The sequence below is a fragment of the Nomascus leucogenys genome, chromosome 17, assembly GCF_006542625.1.
Source record: "Nomascus leucogenys isolate Asia chromosome 17, Asia_NLE_v1, whole genome shotgun sequence".
Lineage (NCBI taxonomy): Eukaryota > Metazoa > Chordata > Mammalia > Primates > Hylobatidae > Nomascus > Nomascus leucogenys.
Genome location: NC_044397.1, coordinates 46539541 through 46554377, shown reverse-complemented (window position 1 = coordinate 46554377; position 14837 = coordinate 46539541). Strand labels below are relative to the sequence as shown.

Here is a 14837-nt window from a genome sequence, read left to right as displayed (position 1 = left end):
CTCCATTAGCACAATGCCTGGCTCCTGCTAGCATTTGATAAATTTGAACTATTATTACTTGAAAGTGCAACTGTTCAGCTGGAGCAAAATACAGACAACACAACTTACTGGACATTTCATCTAAGACGAGTGGATATGGATCTGCTCCCATCTTCAGAAATGAATCTTCAGTCTATTTGGTATTCCCTCAGCCCATCTCTGTATGGAGGTGAGGTGGCTTTCATTCACATATGTGCCCCTGTCGGACATACACTGGGTCATGCCACCACCAGGGCTTCAGTGGACGAAGTCATGGTGAGCCTCAAGGCCTGATATCACCTACCAAGAGCCTCAGGGAACCCAGCCGGCACAGCAGCAGCGGCCTTGCTCTTATGACATAAAACAGTTTTTAGAGAGTGCCCAGAACCAGGATGACAGAAAACTCTGTGAAGGTTTCCATAAGGTGCTGAAACAGTGCAGACTTGCAAACAGATTGGTCTAATCAGAAAGTTCGAATTGGAGAAATGGAAAATCAGCTCTCATAACCAAGTTATTTAGCATAAAAATACAACTGATAGTGAAGGTATAAAGTGTAATCGTCAGGTAAACCTGTCCTCTCTCACAGCGTCCCTGCTTCAGGACTGCAATGGAAAAGGGTGTTCTTACTGTGCAGAATTTCATTAAGATGGCTGGGTAGATGTTTGTGCGGCACCCTTAAACTAGCTGTTACGATTTTATTCTTTGTTGAGTTAATTAGAATAAAGTGATTTTCTTCAAAAAACAAACAAACAAATATGTGCCCTTGTCAGACTGTTCCATCGTGATACCCCCATGATAAACCATGCCTATTAAAACATATGGCTCCGTGATTCACCAACAACAGAAAACAGATGCACTCAAGGAACTTGTCAGGAAGCACAAACTCAAACCCCACTGCTGATAAATTCATTACAAAAGATCCATTGAGAAAGTATGGAAGGTAGCTGAAGAATGTGCAATCCACCTACTCATCTAGATAATCTAAAACAGATCCTTAAATCAGTCTAGAGGTCTAAGTACTCGGATCACATTATTTTGCAGGCAAGAGAAAATGCTTTTACGGAATGTTTTGATGTTATGTCACCGTCTTACACAAAAAGCCAATATGAGTTTTACTAACACACAAAGTAAAACTCAACACTCAGCCCTTTGAAACGCATGCTGGAAAGTCTTTGGGAATCCAAAGCAGAAATGATCTCTTTTGTCTTATGGTCACTGACCCATGTAACTGATTATATTTCTCTCTGAATTGGCTACTCAAAAGCAAAGCCAAATTTGTGGCCCTCTACACTTAAGACTTCAGTCCAAGTGCTCTGTGTACACAGCTCATTCCTGTTTCCATCTTAATTTCCCCTCAGTCCTGAATTCCTCACCCACTTATCTCTGTTATGTTACCAACAGTATGTCACATGTATCTTCGTAAGTCATTACAAACCCTTTCTGGAACAAGATGTGGAATAAGTAAATGATATGTTCCACTGAAAAAAATTATAGCACAATATGCAAATATTTTCTTCGATTAATAAACATTTTCTATGTTCAATTTCTAAACGCATTTTCTTTTATGTGCTCCAAAGTACCTTCTAAAGGAAAAATGAAAGTGCTTAAAATTAGAAAATTCTAATTTTAAGAATTTAAATTTCCTCTGTAGAACAGAGGAACTACAAAAATAAAACACTTTTCATTATGTATTTTTAACTGCAAAGCACACAGAAAATTATAAATATACCCCTATGTGAAAATCCCCCAAAAGTGATTTTTAATTTTAGCATACAGACCAAATCACCATAAATTCAATTACAGTTGTGTATTTATTTTGAATGGGAACTGAACAGACTAGCTTCAAATGTGGTTCATAAGGTCTTTGTACAATTCCTCCTGAGTTGTTCTGTGCCTAGCATAGAGGATGCTGCCAAACCATTCCTTAGGGTGAAACAGCAGAGAATTTAGAGCCCTCAAAACTCTTGTTACATTCCTGCTTCAGAGATTCCAGCAATCTCCTCACTGTTACTGGGGGAAAATAAAAAAGCTTAATACTCTCTCAGTGTGTAATATTTTACGCATTCATGAACACATACTTATTCTAACTTCTGACTTTTAACCACATTTAATTAATTGATCATAATAATGGTTTTTGGCCCTCTTAGTGACCATTGCCAAGAGAGCTATGCTACCAGAAACAAATTAAAATGTTCCACTAGGGCCGGGCATGGTAGCTCACACCTGTAATCCCAGTACTTTGGGAGGCCAAGGCAGGTGGATCACCTGAGGTCAGAAATTCAAGACCAGCCTGGCCAACATGATGAAACCCCGTCTCTACTAAAAATAAAAAAATTAGCTCGGCATGGTGGCGCGTGCCTGTTAACACCAGCTACTTGGGAAGCTGAGGCAGGAGAATCATTTGAACCCAGGAGACAGAGGTTGTAGTAAGCCGAGATCACACCATTACACTCCAGCCTGGGCAACAAGGCTGAAACTCAGTCTCACCCTGGCAAAAAAAAAAAATTAGCCAGACCTGGTGGCAGGAGCCCATATTCCCAGCTACTCAGGTGGCTGAGGCACAAGAATTGCTTGAACCGGGGAGGCAGAAGTTGCAGTGAGTAGAGATCGTGCCACCGCACTCCAGCCTGGGTGACGGAGCTAGACTCCGTTCTCAAAAAAAGAAAAAAAAAGTTATATTATAAATAAAAATTACACTTCCTGCTGGGCACGTGGCTCACGCCTGTAATCCCAGCACTTTGGGAGGCCGAGGCGGGTGGATCACGAGGTCAGGAGTTTGAGACCAGCCAGGCCAATATGGTGAAACCCCGTCTCTACTAAAAATACAAAAAAAAATTAGCTGGGTGTGGTGGTGCGTGCCTGTAATCCCAGCTACTCGGGAGGCTGAGGCAGAAGAATCCTTGAACCCAGGAGGCAGAGGTTGCAGTGAGCCGAGATCGCGCCGCTGCACTCCATCCTGGGTAACAGAGCCAGACTCTGTCTCAAAAAGAAAAAAAAAATGTTAAAAAAAAAATTACACTTCCTATCCCACTGACAGTAACTTCATTGAAAACGGAAATTTCACAGGAAACGAAAAGAGCACCATAAAAGTATAATGTTTTCCTAAAGCATTTTAGGAGCTTTATCCAAACATCAAAGAGATAAACATAAGTTGAATAATATTAAGTGGGATAACTGTTGTTTCACATGTTTACATATTGTAACAATAGTCCAGATCATTTAAACTCACTTCAGCCATGTGAAATAACACACATGATGCTTCTACAGTGCTCTATGATAGAAGTGTGTACTTAATAAGACTTTCAAGATGTTTGGCCTGTACTATGAAACTTCTTTTTATAGAGACAGGGTATCACTCTGTCATTCAGGCTGTAGTGCAGTGGCTTGATCACAGCTCACTGCAGCCTGGAACTCCTAGGCTCAAGCGATCCTCCCACTTTGGCCTCCCAAAGCACTGGTATTATAGCCATGAGCCATGAGCCACTGCACCAGCCTGAAACTCTTGGTTTTAGTGTGATCACCTTTTTTTAATTTTTTTTTTTTTTTGATACAGAGTCTCACTCTGTTGCCCAGGCTGGAGTGCAGTGGCACGATCTCGGCTCACTGCAACTTCTGCCTCCTGGGATCAAGAGATTCTTGTGCCTCAGACTCCCGAGTAGCTGAGATCACAGGCGCACACCACCATGCCTGGCTAAGTTTTTTGTATTTTAGTAGAGACGGAGTTTTGCCATCTTGATCCAGGCTGGTCTCAAACTCCTGGCCTTAAGTGATCTGCCCACCTCAGCCTCCCAAAGTGCTGGCATTACAGGTGTGAGCCACCACGCCCAGCCTATGATGTGATAACTTTACTGATGGGCTAAGAAGCCACTCACTTGGTACCATTTCTATTCTGAGTCACAGGTGTTAGGTTTATACAGGTATTTCCTACATTTGAGGGATAGGTCATCTCTGCTAGAGATGTTTCCTCTGCAGCCAACAAAACCCCACGTGCCAGAAATTAAACTCACACAGTCAAAAGTGAAATTCTATGTCACTAGCCAAAGACTCACATAAGTAAACAGAATCTTAGTTCTATATGTAGACATCACAATGAGTAAGTACTGATAATTTTTTTTTTTTTTTTTTGAGACAGAGTCTCACTCAGGCTGGAGTGCAGTGGCGCAATCTCGGCTCACGGCAAGCTCCGCCTCCCGGGTTCACGCCATTCTCCTGCCTCAGCTTCCCAAGTAGCTGAGACTACAGGTGCCCACCACCATGCCCGGCTAATTTTTTGTATTTTTATTAGAGACAGGGTTTTACCGTGTTAGCCAGGATGGTCTGGATCTCCTGACCTCATGATCCGCCCGCCTTGGCCTCCCAAAGTGCTGGAATTACAGGCATGAGCCACTGTGCCCGGCTGATAACATTTTTTTCACTGAAAATCAGCAACAAAAAATCAAAGAAATCAATGAATTATTCTTATCAAATCAGTCAAGTACTCATTAAACACTTGTGTGCTCAATTGGGGTTGAGAATGCAAAGAGAGAAATGAATGCAGAATTCCTGTTTACAAATTAGCCGGGTCAGACATCCTTACAGAAAGAAACAACTAGGAAATGAGTATACATTTACTTCAAGCATTTTTTTTTTTTTGTAGAGATGCAGTCTTGCTATGTTGCCCAAGCTGGTCTCCAACTCCTGGCCTCAAGCAATCCTCCCACCTTGGCCTGCCAAAGTGCTAGGATTACAGGCGTGAGCTACCATGCCTGGCATCATTTCAAACATCTAATAAGCAGAGAAAATTAAAATACAAGACAGCAGTAATTAGCTGGGCGTGGTGGTGTGCGCCTATAGTCAGTCCCAGCTACTCAGAAGGCTGAGGCACGCAAATCGCTTGAACCCAGGAGGCGGAGGTTGCAGTGGCCAAGATCACGCCACTGCACTCCAGCCCAGTCACAGAGCAAGACTCTGTCTTTAAAAAAAAAAAGAAAAGAAAAAAGCAAATAATCAAGCACTACACTGAAAAAATTTATCCTTATCAGCTACATAGCAGCCTGTGTGTAAGAGCTACATAAAATTCCATTTTAGGGCCGGGTGCAGTGGCTCATGTTTGTAATCCCAACACTTTGGGAGGCCAAGGCTAGAGAATCACTTGAGGCCAGGGGTTGGAGAGCACCCTGGGAAACATATAAGGATTCCAGCTCTACAAAAAAATTTAGGCCAGGTGCGGTGGCTCACACCTGTAATCCCGGCACTTTGGATTGCCGAGGAGGGCGGATCACGAGGTCAGGAGATTGAGATCATCCTGGCTGACATGGCGAAACCACGTCTCTACTAAAAATAGAAAAAATTAGCTGGGCATGGTGGTGGGCACCTGTAGTCCCAGCTATTCAGGAGGCTGAGGCAGGAGAATGGCGTGAACCCGGGAGGCGGAGCTTGCAGTGCGCCGAGATCGCGCCACTGCACTCCAGCCTGGGCGAGAGCCAGATTCCGTATCAAAAAAAGAGAAAAAAATTAAGCCAGGCAAGTTAAATTAGAAGGTGGCAGGCCTGTGGTCCCAGCTACTTGGGAGGCTGAGACAAGAGGATCGCTTAAGCATGGGTGGTGGAGGCTGCAGTAAGCTGTGTTCCTGCCACTGCATTCCAGCCTGGGAGAAAGGGAGAAAGAGAGAGCCTTTCTTTTTTTTTTTTTTTTTTTTAATTTTTTTTTTTTTTTGAGATGAAGTCTCGCTCTGTCGCCCAGGCTGGAGTGCACTGCTACAATCTTGGCTCACCACAATCTCCGCCTACTAGGTTCAAGCAATTCTCCTACCTCAGCCTTCTGAGTAGCTAGCATTACAGGCAGGTGCCATCACACCCAGCTAATTTTAGTGTTTTTAGTAGAGACGGGTTTTACCATCTTGCTCAGGCTGATCTCGAACTCCTGACCTAGTGATCCGCCCGCCTCGGCCTCCCAAAGTGCTGGGATTACAGGCATGAGCCACCACACCCAGCCAGAGAGACCCATTTTAACCACACAAGGACCCAGCTAAAAAACTTTCCCTGGTTCTGTCACCATCAGATGAAGCCCAAGCTCCTACATCTCTGTCCTGCACTTTTTCACTTTAATAACCACCCCTGCAGGCTTGGTAGCTGATGCCTGTAATTTCAGCACTTGGGGCGCTTGAGGCAGGAGGACTGCTTGAGTCCAGGAGTTTGAGACCAGCCTGGGCAACACAGCAAGACAACATCTTTACAAAATATTTAAAAATCAGCTGGATGTGGTGGCACGCATCTGCAGTCTTAGCTACTAGGGAGGCTGAGGTGGGAGGATCACTTGAGCCCAGCCAGTTGAGACTTCAGTGACTCGTGATCGTGTCACTGTACTCCAGCCTGGGTGACAAAGTGAGACCCTCTCTCTAAATAAATAAATTAATAAATAGGCACTTCCTTGTAGTTACTGGCCTCCTCTCCTTTGGTTCCCCCCTCTCCCTCACTCCACCCTGTTAGTCTGAATGTTACTCATTCTTCAAGACACATGCAGAAAGTATTCCCTGATCCCTTCCAGGCTCCACACCCAAGAGCATGGCCTAAATGCCCGGTTCCTTCCTCGGTGCTCCATCTTAGCTCACACTCCTTACCACACTGTATTGAAAGTATCTTGACTGTCCCTTCTCCTCAACTGGCTAACTTCTAGAGAGCAGAAACTTGACTACTTGGAAGGTCATTAAAAATTCAAATCCTGAACATTTCTTAATCCTGCGGATATGAATCAGTAACTCTTAAAAGCAAAATGTTATTTATCATTAAATATTAACAATATAATCACATTTTCTTGCATCCCTGGCAAGTTTCTTGGTACAACAATTTTAAGGAACAGACTCTTTTTTTTTTTTTTGAGATGGAGTCTAGCTCTGTCACCCAGGCTGTAGTGCAGTGGCATGATTTCGGCTCACTGCAACCTCCGCCTCCCGGGTTCATGCCATTCTCCTGCCTCAGCCTCCAGAGTAGCTGGGACTACAGGTGCCCGCCACCACGCCCGGCAAATTTTTTTTTTTTTCTTTTTTGTATTTGTAGTACAGACGGGGTTTCACCGTGTTAGGCAGGATGGTCTCAGTCTCCTGACCTCATGATCCGCCCGCCTCGGCCTTCCAAATGCTGGGATTACAGGTGTGAGCCACCGCGCCCGGCCGGAACAGACTCTTTAACAGCAGTTAAAGCCGCGCGATGGCTCACGCCTATAATCCCAACACTCTGGGAGGCCGAGGCAGGAGGATTGCTTAAGGCCAGGAGTTTCACACCTACCTGGGCAACACTGTGAGATCCCATCTCGAAAAAAAAATAAAGAAAAACAAAGCAGTTCTAGGTTTAGAGGGGGGAAACCAGCTCTCCAAGCCAAAAACCAACTCCCAAGGTGCTCCTGTAAACTCATCCAGGGAAAATTTCCTATTTAATTTCAAAGGCAAAACGAGTCCACGGGCGCCCACGACACATTTCCCAACCGCAAGGATTGGTCACCCGCGCGGAGACACCGCCAGCTGCCTATGACCTAGCCTCCAAAGCGGCAGAGTCCCTCCCTCTCTCTCCCTAAACTGCCGTGATGGGCATCCCTCGGCTCTTCTCCCAGACGGTTCGGAAGTAGAGACTTCTGCTCCTAACCCCAGCCCCGCAGCCTCGCCCTCAGCCACGGGGTGGAAGTCAGGACCACAGGCTTCAAATCCCCTCCCAACTCCGGGACACTTCTGCCCCCCAGGGTGACGCAGGATCAAGTCCCGGCGCCCCTGCCGCGGCCGGGGGCTGTGGTCTGGGTCCAAGCGTCCCATCCAGGCGCGTTCCGGGGAGGTCGTGGGAGGGGCCCCGTGCGACCACAGACGCTGCTTCGGAGCCAGCGGCCTGGACGGAAGGTGGGAGCCGGGCCGAGGGGAGCCGCCGGAGAGGGAGGCGGCCAGGAAATGCTCCGCGTCAGGCCGTCGGGGCTCGGCCGGCGCTGGAGATCCCGGCAACTAGCGTCTGGGACGGAGAGGCCGCGCACTCTGAGTATTAAGGGAGCCGAGGGCGGCCTGGAACGGGGAAGGCGGCGCTGACGGAGACGGAATGTGGGACGAAGGACAGCGGGAGGCACCGACGCGCAACTGTCCCGGCCGCACGGACGGCACGGACCGACCGCCCTGCCACCCCCAGCCCGAGACGCCCCGCCGCCCCGCTCCTGTAGCTGAGAGCCGAGCAGCTCTTAGCCCCAGTCCGTCCGCTCCGTACCTCGCCCGCGTCTCCGCCGGCGTCCAAACCGCCGCTCGTCCGCTTCGCTCGGGTAGGTCTGGGCTCCGCCGCAGCTCCCGCCTCACACCCACCCTCCTGCGCGCCCCGCCCCCGACACCGCCAGCGAACGCACGTTACGCACGGCGCGTAAACGTCACTTCCGGGGCCTTTGACTCTGGACGGGAGGAAGTGCAAGCGGATCCAAAGGGTCGAGCGGAGTGGGGTACCGCCCTGATGCCCAAGAGCAAGTGGAAGAGGGCGGCCTCCAGGCTAAAGCTGGGGCGCTGGGGAGCCCCGGAGAAACCGGCGTTTCCTAGTCTGTGGCTCAGTCCCTGCTTCCGGCTTCCGACGCGCAGCAGCTGGAGGGCGACGCTGGCCCGGCGGCGACTCCTGGGGCTGCGGCCGCGGTGGTAGCGTGAATGGGAGGTGGAGCGGAGCCACAGCGCCGAGGGACGCTTCAAAAACTCTGACTTTCAACCCTTCGCGGATCCTAGGATGTGACAGGTGTTCGAGTGAAAAGGTCTTAAGGCGATCGGTTGATCCAAAAGCAGCTGAATCTTTAGGAGGCCCAGGCAGGAGGATCGCTTGAGTCCAGGAGTTCGAGACCAGCCTGGGCCACAGAGCAAGATCACCGTCTCTACAAAAGAAATTTTACATATTATCAGGGCATGATGGCGGGCACCTGTGGTCCCAACTACCGAGGAGGCTGAGGTGGGAGGATCGCTTGATAGCCCAGGAAGTTGAGGGTGCAGAGATCCCTCCACTGAACTCCAGGCCGGGTGACAGCAGATCGAGATCCTGTCTCAAAAAAAAACATAACCGACATTCAGAAGTGAAATAAATTAGCCAGTGTCACAAAGTATTAATGGTTGAATCACAAATTGAATCCTGTTTACCTCTTTACGTGATTCCCATGTAAGGAATGTTAAAAACAGTAAATACTAATTGCTCTGCGTCCTGGATGCCATCTATGGCGTAACGTGCAGTCACAGCAAGAAAAAAAAGAAAATACTGTGCTGTGGCTGTGAGATAGACCTGGGTTGAAAACCCAGCTTTGCTAATTGTCACTGTAGTGTTCTTGGACAGGTTGCCTAACTTTTCAGTCTTTTTTTTTTTTTTTTTTTGAGAGTCTCACTCTGTCGCCCACACTGGAGTTAAGTCGTGCGATCTCGGCTCACTGCAACCTCCGCCTCCTAGGTTCAAGCGATTCTCCCACCTCAGCCTCCTGAATAGCTGGAATTACAGGCGCCTGCCACCACCTCCAGCTCATTTTTTTTTTGTATTTTTAGTCGAGACAGGGTTTCACCATGTTGGCCAGGCTGGTTTTGAATCCTGACCTCAAGTGATCCGCCCACCTTGGCCTCCCAAAGTGCTAGGATTATAGGTGTGAGCCACCGTGCCAGGCCCGAATTTCTCAGTCTTTATTCATTATTGGTAAAGTAAGGATTAACTAATTCGTTTCTCAGATTCTTCCTAAGTGCCTAATGTGTGCTACGTTGAGGGTACAACAGAGGATAAAACAAAAGTAAGGCCGGGTGCAGTGGCTCACGCCTGTAATCCTAGCACTTTGGGAAGCCGAGGCGGGCAGATCACCTGAGGTCGGGAGTTCAAGACCAGCCTCACCAACATGGAGAAACCCCGTCTCTACTAAAAATACAAAATTAGCCAGGCACAGTGGCACATGCCTGCAATCCCAGCAACTTGGGAGGCTGAGGCAGGAGAATCACTTGAACCCGGGAAGTGGAAGTTGCAGTGAGCCAAGATTGTGCCATTGCACTCCAGCTTGGGCAACAAGAGTGAAACTCCGCCTCAAAAACAAAACAAACAAAAAAACACAAAGTACCTGTGCTCAGGAGGTGGAGGAGGGAATAAACAATAATTATTTACAGTAGTACATTAGATGGTGGTAATTGCTATTACCAAAAGACAGAATAACATTTACTTTAAAGCTCTTAACTGATTTCTGTGATTACAGAATCAGGCAACACACCATTCTATAAACCATTTTGTGAAACAGAATGAGTGTTTTTTTGTTTGTTTGTTTGTTTTTTGAGATAGAGTCTCACACTGTTGCCCAGGCTGGAGCACAGTGGTGCAGTCTCAGCGCACTCCAGCCTCCAACTCCCTGGCTCAAGTGGTCCTTCCGCCTCTGCCTCCCTAGTAGCTGGGATGATAGGTGTGTGCCACCACACCCAGCTAGTTTTGGGGGGTTTTTTGTAGAGACAAGGTTTTGCCATGTCGCCCTGGCTGCTATCGAACTCCTGGACTCAAGCAATCTGCCCACCCTGGCCTCCCAAAGTGCTGGGATTACAGGCGTGAGCCTAGGCCCATGGGCCCAGAATGAGTGTTCAATGGGCTGAGCAGAAGAGGTTGGTGTTAAAGACAGAAAAGGCCTGAGGAAAGCAGTAACAAAAACTGAATATCATTTCAAAGTTTCTTTGTGAAGGTTAAGATAGAGAGGACTGGCCGGGCATGATGGCTCACGCCTGTAATCCCAACACTTTGGGAGGCCGAGGCAGGCTGATCACCTGAGGTCAGGAGTTTGAGACCAGCCTGGCCAACATGGTGAAACGCCACCTCTACTAAAAACACAAAAATTAGCCAGGCGTGGTGGCCTGTACCTGTAGTCCCAGCTACTCTGGAGGCCGAGGTGGTAGGATCACATGAGCCTGGCAGGTTGAGGCTGCAGTGAGCAGTGATCGTGCCACTGCACTCCAGCCTGGGTGACAGAGCAAGACCCTGTCTCAAAAAAAAAAAAAAAAAAAAAAAAAAAAACCACAACGAAGAAGCTCACAGCTTTAAAATAGACAGGAGTGGCCTCATGAGGTGACCTGAACAAAAGATGAGGGAGCCAGCTGTGCTGCTATACAAATATCTGGGCAAGAATGTTCTAGGCACCGAGCAGCAAGAGGGAAGACCCTCCTGACACCGCTAACCTGTTTAGCAGTAGCAGGCTGGAGCACGGTGGTAGGATCATGGCTCACTGCAGACTCCAACTCCTAGGCTCAACCAATCCTCCCACCTCAGCCTCACAAGTAGCTGTGACTACAGGCAAGTGCCACCACGCCTGGCCATTTTGCTGTTGCTGACATTGTGTTTTTCCACATTTTAGTGTTAAGTGACAGGAACAACAGTTAAAGACTTTCCTTGGCAAAATTAAAGGAGAACAACACTATATCAGTCTTTCATCTTTTTTTATTGCTTTAAACTACTGAAAGAAGTCTAGTAACCACGGCTACACACCATGTCTCCTTCCCATGGCAAGGCTGAGCCCCAAAATCCGGACCTAAAGGTACTCTCTATATTGTTTTAGACTACTTCCCCGCCACGTGGGATTACACTTATTCCTCTGCACACAATTGACAACTTCCTGGTCTCATATTGCGTAGGATAGCTAGGTGTGGTGGCGCACGCCTGTAGTCTCATCTATTCAGGAGGCTGAGGGGAGAAGACTGCTTGAGCCAGGAGATTAAGGATATAGTGAGCTATGATGGCACTGGTGAAGAACAGCCACTGCATTGCACCCTGGGCAATAGAGCAAGACCCTATCTCCAAAAAAACAGCCCCCCAAGAAACAAAAAAAACCTAAAAATAAAATAAATACTGTAATACCAGCATTTTGGGAGGCCAAGGTGGGAGGATTGCCTAAAGCCAGGAGCTTGAGACCAGTCTGGGCAACACAGCAAGATCCCATCTCTCTCTCTCTCTCTCTCTCTCTCTCTCTCTCTCTCTCTCTCTCTCTCTATATATATATATATATATATATATAAAATGATGATAGTAACATTAAGAGCAGTGGAAGCCCCAGTACATCAGAGTACATATATATTTGTGTGTGTGTATGTGTGTGTCTGTATACGTAGGTGTCTGTGTATATGTATATAATTAGATAAATAAAAATAAAATTTTGTTTTGTTTTGTTTTTTGAGACGGAATCTCGCTCTGTCACCCAGGCTGGAGTGCAGTGGTGCAAACTCAGCTCACTGCAACTTCTGCCTCCTGGGTTCAAGCGATTCTCCTACCTCAGCTTCCTGAGTAGCTGGGATTACAGGCGCGAGCCACCACACCCGGCTAATTTTTGTATTTTTAGTAGAGATGGGGTTTCACCATGTTGTAGTGAGCTGGTCTCGAACTCCTGGCCTCAAGTGATCCACCTGCCTCACCCTCATCACCTGCCAAGTCCTACCCATTCTAACCCTGATAGCTCTTACATCAGGTCTCTCCACCTCAACTCCATTATCACTGCTCTAGAGCTCAAGCCTTCAGTGTCCTTTCACTTCCTGAATCTACTATCTTAGTGCTCTTGCTCACATTGTGTTCTTTGCCCAAAATGCTCTTACCACTCCCCTTCTTCTTCTGTCTATAGGGCAAGTTAAATGGCCCCATATAGTGGTATAGGTTGTTCACTGCACTGAGACCATCCATCACCACCTCTACCTCATATGTGAAAGGACTTTTGCTAAAGGAACATTCCTGTCCTTGTTTTCCATGCTTGTTTCTCCTCTCTCGGTATTTTCTGCTGTGCTCCATAGTAATTTTCTGGGCATAGGGTTTATCTAAGAAAGTGTGTGCATGGGTGAAGACCTAGGGGGTCTGGTACTGCCTATGACTAGGAGACTTGAGTCTATCTAAGGCAGCAGTGAATGTCAGGATGCCCACTGAGGCTTTGTTTTTTGTCTTGTTTTTTTCAATCATCATCCTTTTCATTTCCTTTCCCTGTCTTACTGCATTGGCTAGGAACTCCAATGCAATGCTAAATACAAGTTGTGACAGTGGACAGCAACCACCTCTACTCAATAATAAGGCTGATGTTTTATCAGCCTTATTATCAGCCATCTGATGTCTATATCTAGTTCTCAATTTCTTCTGAATGTGTGAGGGAGATACTACAGGCCTCTGTATTCATTTGTTCTTGCACTGCTATAAAGAAATGCCTGAGACTGGGTGATTTATAAAGAAAAGAGGTTTAATTGGCTCACGCTTCTGCAGGCTGTACAGGAAGCATGGCTGGAGAGGCCTCAGGAAACTTACAATCATGGCAGAAGGGTGAAGGGAAAGCAGGCACGTCTTCACATGACCATAGCAAAGGGAAGAGAGAGAGAGGGAGGTGCTACACATTTTAAACCACCATATCTCACAATAACTCACCATCACGAGAACAGCACCAAAGGAGAAGTCCCCCCCAACAATGATCCAGTCACCTCTCACCAGGCCCCACCTCCAACTTTAGGGATTACAATTTGACATGAGATTTGGGTGGGGGCACAGAACCAAACCATTTCAATCTCCCAGAAGTCCATTTTACAGATGAACTGTGAGGTAACTTGCCCAAGGTCACACATTTATTAAGTGGCAAAGGTCTTATGTGGATCTCTGCCAGTTTGACTTCAAAGCCCATAATCTAAACTACTATGCTATAAAGTCTTCCATAAAACATAGTCTAAGGGAAGATCATTTAATAGCGTGATGCTGGAGTGAGATCAGGGATACACACGGTTGGAATAGGCTACAAAGGAGCGATTATGTATAAGAACCAATCCTACCTAAAAATGCAATCCACGATAACACAAGCACTACACAACAATGGGAAACGGGGCAGGCATTTGAGGGGGAAGGAAATTAGCTAACACTTTATATCTAACACTAAAATGACCTCCAGACAGATTATAAAGTTAAAACTTACATAAATAAGTAATAAAATTCTAGACTAGCTAGTAGGAAATAAATTCTTTTTAGCCTCTGGAAAAGCATTCATAAATTTTCCTTAACTTCCTTAACATTCCTGAAACTTCCTAAGGAGTTTTATAAATGTTCTAGCAAAAGAAGAAATCATACGGAAAAAGACGAACCTGTTTGGCCATGTGGTGAGCAGTGTTGTGGGGTGGCGAGGGGGTCCGCAGGAGCACCACTACTGCGGACATGTGCAGGAGTGACCAACCGAACAGGAGAAAGCCACAGCGACCAGCAGTGTCCGCCATTTTTGAAGACTGAGACATGACACCAATATCATGCACCCATTGGTCTCCCACAAAAGTGCTCCTTTGGGGCCAGGCACAGTGGCTCACACCTGTAATCCCAGCAGTTTGGGAGGCCAAGGTGGATGGATCACTTGAGGTCAGGAGTTCGAGACCAGCCTGGCCAACATGGCTCATCTCTACTAAAAAAAAAAAAAAAAATACGAAAATTAGCCAGGCATGGTGGTTCACGCCTGTAATCTCAGCACTTTGGGAGGCCAACATGGGCGGATCACTTGAGGTCAGGCATTCAAGACCAGCCTGGCCAACATAGCAAAACCCCATCTCTACTAAAAAAAAATACAAAAATAAGCCACGCATGGTGGGACAAGCCTGTAGTCCTAGCTACTTGGGGGACTGAGGCAGGAGAATCACTTGAACCTGGGGGTCAGAGGTTGCAGTGAGCTGGGGTTGCATCACTGCACTCCAGTCTAGGCGACAGAGCTATTAAAAAAAAGAAAGTCATTGATTGTAAGGTGCATCAATTGCAAGGTTTCCCATGCCCTCTGTAGAGGCACACACTGCAGCCACGCCAAGTGCCTGCCCTTCTCCGTTGGCCCTTGCTTCTCTCTGCCTGTCCTGTAACCTGCAC

General features: G+C 47.1%; 1 protein-coding gene across 4 annotated transcripts in view; it reads right to left on the bottom strand.

The window, feature by feature from the left end:
• RABGEF1 (RAB guanine nucleotide exchange factor 1) overlaps positions 1-8306 on the bottom strand; it is a 77278-nt gene extending 68972 nt beyond the window's left edge. For all 4 annotated transcript variants that reach the window (XM_012496396.2, XM_012496398.2, XM_030795637.1 and 1 more), the window contains exon 1: positions 8232-8306. The gene's annotated coding sequence lies outside the window, so the exon portion shown is untranslated. The remainder of the gene's footprint in view (positions 1-8231) is intronic.
• Positions 8307-14837: the final 6531 nt, after the last annotated feature.